Here is a 5,349-nt window from a genome sequence, read left to right as displayed (position 1 = left end):
AGTAAAAAAAATATAAAAATATTTCAGATACTAAATATTTGGTGTTTTTATTTGCCAAAGAACTTTCTTTTTTGTTTCTTTGTTTGTTTTTTCATTTATTTCATCATTTGTTTCACACACCTACTATGAAAGATACAGTTTCTACTATGTGTCAGGCTATGTCCCATGCACTGGGAACAAATCAATAAGTAAAATAGCCTCAATATCTGTTCTTATGTAGCTTATAGTTTACATAAGAATAATATGAATTGTTGTAATAAAGATAATAGCTTCTAAGATTGATAAAACATCTAAGTATAATGGGAAAATAGTAAGATCTTATTTTTTTGTCACTTGGAAATATGTATTATAGTTTAGTAGAAGAGATAGACCACAAACAAATGATAATATGAACATGCATACTTAATTGCAGCAAGTATGACAAAAATAACATTTTTATAAGTGATATAAAATTTTTAACAGTGAGATAGTCTGGGATGAAAGTATTAGAGATTTAACAAAGGAATGCTATTTGAATTAAACTAAGCATGGATAATTTCATTCAGAGAAAATGGCCTTAGGGACTTTGCATATGCTAATGCTTATACCTGGAATCCACAGATATTCTTCTCTCTGTATAGTTATCTCTTACTCTGTGACATAGAAAATGGCAAATACAATAGACCAGATTGGAATAGTCTGTTGTTTACTGGAAATTCTCAGTGGATATTTTTAAGTATATATATCTGAACTATGGAAATGGTAAGTACTTTTCCCCTGGTGTCCAAATTATTGAGTATATTATATCAAGACATATGGCACCCACAGAGCTAACTAAATGTGCTATGTATTTTTTATTTTTGTTTTTTGTTGTTGTTGTTTGAAAAGGGGAGAGTAGAGACAAGGGTAAATCACTCTTTCCACAGAGGTAACCATGACTAAATACAAATAAAAGGAAACATAAAATCTGAAATCCCTGCTTCTTTTGAGGAAATCTATACAAGCAGAGTAGAATAGTCAAAAAAATGCTGCGTAGTAAAACAAGGTTCACTATGTGTGATTGAATTATTTGGAAAAAATCCAAAATTGTGATGTAAACTAATAATATATTTTATCTTTAAATCTCTGAAGGGATTAAAAGTTTCTCTTTTGTGAGTATCTCTAAATCATCATTTTACTAATTTGGTTTGTATTGAAGTAGTTATAATTGGGCCATTCCCAAAGTTAATGACCTCACATAAAAATCCTTGTTTATGAAGAGCAGAGAAATGACTTTGTAATTTAGAAATATATATTTAAGATATCTAAGTCCTATTAAAAAGAGGACAATGAAATGGAAGCTATTAAAATTATGCTAGAAATGTAACTTTATAAACAACATTAGATCTTTTTATTGAAGTTGCTTGCTTTAAACTGTATTATGGTTTCTGAGATGTGCTCTATCATTGCAAATTCTGAGATTATATAATTCTTACCACATTTCAGACGTCACAAACCAGAAAAAAGCATTACCCCTGCTATACACAGTAATCTTTAATTAATGGACTGGTATTCCAATTGCAAAATAATAAATCCATATCCTTTGCATACTGGAACCATTATATAAGTGATATGAAGGAGCACTATCCCAGATACTTCTTTGTTAATTGAGATCTGGTTTATTTACCTTTATCTTATTCTTCATTGTTCATATTTCTTTGAATAGGTTACTCTACTTTGTAGTCTTTAAACTCTAAATACATGAACCAAGACTTTAGAGAGTGATCAAAATCACTCTCTAAAGAGTGATTTTAGTCCTAGTCAAAGAAATAGGACTAGAGTTGAGGAAATACTGTTGACAGTGAAATTTTTCAGTACTGATGCATTTATGCATGTATGCATACCACACATTAGAATAAAATGAAGCATTACACTGATTCCATGTATTTATTCCAATATATATGTAACAATTAGCATTCGAGTACAAGTTGAGTATCCCTAATCTGAAAGTCCAAAATCTGAAATATTCCAATATCTAGAACTTTGGGTGCTGACACGATGCTCAGATAAAATGCTTGTTGGAATATTTCAGATTGTGGATTTTCAAGATAGGAATGCTGAAGCAGAAAGTACAATGCATATATTCCAAAATCTTAAAAATCCAAAATTGGAAATATTTATGGTCCCAAGCATTTCAGATAAAGAATATTCAATCTGTATTATTTCTTTGAGCACAAGAAAGAAAAAAATAAAAAACATTATTACACTATTGTCAAAGCAAAAATTTCACATGGCAAAGTTAAACAGGCTAAAAAAATTTTATTCAAGTTATTGAAATGGTCTCGTTGTCTGGGGTGATACCCGAGGTTCCTTGTCTCACAGCCACAGAAAACTAGGACACAGACACACAAAGAGTGAGGTCCAGAGCAAAAGATTAATAGGCGAAAGAAAGAGATGTATATCTTAAAATGATGAGTAGAATTTGAAATTATAAGTTTGCTAAAGTCAATGGACAATTGAAAGGGAAATCAGGGCCAATAGGTAGGAAAAAGGTTGTCTTAAGTTTAGTTAAATTTAGGGAAACTTTAAGGCCCATTTGATAACTATGTTTATGTGGTTTTAGGAAGCTTAATAGGTTAACTTTTTTTTTTTTTTGTACTAGGTTCAGAACATCTGCAACTCAAGAGGTTATGACATATTATGCTGAATTTCCTACTAAATAAATGACTATATATTTGCAAATTTCTCATGATCCCACACCTGAAAACAGTATTCATTGTTCTAGGTTTTATTTGCCCTTATAAAAAACACTTATGGTTTTTCTTTCTTTTTTAAGATATTTATTTATTTATTTATTTTCTTTCCAAAATTTTTTATTATACTATAAGTTCTAGGGTACATGTGCACAACGTGCAGGTTTGTTATATATGTATACATGTGTTGTGTTGGTGTGCTGCGTTAAATCTGTGCCATGGTGGTTTGCTGCACAAATCATCCCGTCATCTAGGTATTAAGCTCAGCATCTATTAGTTATTCTTCTTGATGCTCTCCCTCCTCCCACCCTTCCACCCTCCAACTGGCCCCAGTGTGTGTTGTTCCCCTCTGTGTCCATGTGTTGTCATCATTTAGCTCCCACTTATAAGTAAGAACATGCAGTATTTGGTTTTCTGTTCCTGCATTAGTTTGCTGAGGATAATGGCTTCCAGCTCCACCCATGTTTCTGTAAAAGACATAATCTCATTCCTTTTTATGGCAGAGGAGTATTCCATGGTGCATATGCACCACATTTTCTTTATTCATTCTATCGTTGATGGGCATTTAGGTTGATTCCATGTCTTTGCTATTGTGAATAGTGCTGCAGCGAACATATGTGTTAATGTATCTTTATAATAGAATAATTTCTATTTCTTTGGGTATATATCCAGTAATGGGATTGTGGGGTCAAATGTTTTTTTCTGCCTCTAGGTCTTTGAGGAATTGCCCTAGTGTCTTCCACAATGGCTGAACTAATTTACACTCCCACCAACAGTGTAAAAGTGTTGCTTTTGCTCCACAACCTTGCCAGCATCTGTTGTTTTTTGACTTTTTGATAATAGCCACTCTGAATGATGTGAGATGGTAGCTCATTGTGGTTTTGATTTGCATTTCTCTAATGATCAGTGATGTGGAGCTCTTTTTCATGTTTGTTGGTTGCATGTATGTCTTCTTTTGATAAGTGTCTATTCATGTCCTTTGCCAATGTTTTAATGGAGTTTTTTTTTGTTTGTTTTCTTGTACATTTGTTTAAGTTCCTTGTAGATGCTGGATCTTAGACCTTTGTCAGATGGATAGATTGCAAAAATTTTCTCCCATTTGGTAGGTTTTCTATTCACTCTGATGATTGTTTCTTTTCCTGTGCAGAAGCTCTTTGGTTTAATAAAATCCACTTGGCTCATTTTTGCTTTTGTTGCAATTGCTTTTGGCATTTTTGTCATGAAATTTTTGCCTGTGCCTAAGTCCTGAATGGTATTGCCTAGATTTTTATCCTAGGGTTTTTATAGTTTTGGGTTTTACATTTAAGTCTTTAATCCATCTTGAGTTGATTTTTGTATATGGTGTAAGTAAGTGGTCCAGTTTTAATTTTCTGCACATGACTAGTCAGTTCTCCCAGCATCATTTATTAAACAAAGAATCCTTTCCCTATTGCTTGTTTTTGACAAGTCTGTTGAAGATCTGATGGTTGTAGGTGTGTGGTCTTATTTCTGGGTCTTCTATTCTGTTCCATTGGTCTATGTGCCTGTTTCTGTACCCATACCATGCTGTTATAGATTTTAATTACTGTAGCCTTATAGTACAGTTTGAAGTCAGGAAGTGTGATGCCTATGGCCTTTTTTTTTTTTTGCTTAGGATTGTCTTGGTGGCTATACAAACTCTTTTTTGGTTCCAAATGAATTTCAAAATAGTTTTCTTTTTCTAATTCTGTGAAGAATGTCAATGGTAGTTTAATGAGAATAACATGGAATCTATAAATTGCTTTGGGCTGTATATTGCCATTTTCACGATGTTGATTCTTCCTGTGCATGAGAATGGAATGATTTTCCATTTGTTTGTGTCATCTCTAATTTTTTGAGCAGTGGTTTGCAGTTCTTCTTGAAGAGGTCCTAAAAATATGGAATGTTTCGTGAATTTAGCATCATCCTTGCACAGGGGACATGCTAATTTTCTCTATATTGTTCCAATTTTAGTATGTATACTGCTGAAGTGAGCACTATAAAAGTTTTTCTAGAAACAATGCCACATATATAAGTAGCCATACGATTCTGTCTTGCATAGCCACATTTTCAAGATGATATTATTTCTTAATCATATGCTATCTTTTCCTACACCCAATGTATTTTCTTTTAGTGAAAAGTATTTAAAAAATGGGACTTGAAGGCTATAGTTGTAGGAAAAAATTGTATTTGCTTCTTAATTTTTCAGTATGATAGTTGAACTTATTTGTATATATTTATACAGTCATGAGCAGTATAACAATGACAGACCATGTAAATGATGGTGGTCCCATAAGATTACAATAGAGCTAAAAAATTCCTGTCACTTAGTTATGTCATAGCCATCTAAACGTAATAGTGCAATGCATTACTCACATATTTGAGGTGATGTTGGTGTAAACAATCCTACTACACTGCCAGTTGTGCAAAAGTATAGCTTGTACAATTACATACAGTATATAGTATGTGATAACGTCACGAGATCCTTCAGGTGTTGCTTTTCCAGCCAGAAACCTCCGTGGCCAGTGGTGCCTTTGCCTGAGTTTTGCTAGGGCCTGTTTGGCTCATTTCACCCATTCAGCCTGGCAGGCTGTGTTCAGCTCATCCTACTGGCCTGGATGTCACACCTGCCAAGGGTGAG

At 33.2% G+C, this 5,349-nt stretch overlaps 1 non-coding gene across 1 annotated transcript; it reads right to left on the bottom strand.

Annotated features, from left to right (window-relative positions):
- Positions 1-4,600: 4,600 nt before the first annotated feature.
- LOC129035886 (U6 spliceosomal RNA) lies at positions 4,601-4,706 on the bottom strand. Its single transcript, XR_008502380.1, has one exon. It is a non-coding gene; the product is annotated as a U6 spliceosomal RNA (small nuclear RNA).
- Between the last annotated feature and the right edge of the window lie 643 nt (positions 4,707-5,349).

Source organism: Pongo pygmaeus, chromosome 3 (genome assembly GCF_028885625.2).
Source record: "Pongo pygmaeus isolate AG05252 chromosome 3, NHGRI_mPonPyg2-v2.0_pri, whole genome shotgun sequence".
Classification (NCBI taxonomy): Eukaryota; Metazoa; Chordata; class Mammalia; order Primates; family Hominidae; genus Pongo; species Pongo pygmaeus.
The sequence above is the reverse complement of the archived record's forward strand: the minus strand, read 5'-3'. Positions and strand labels throughout refer to the sequence as shown.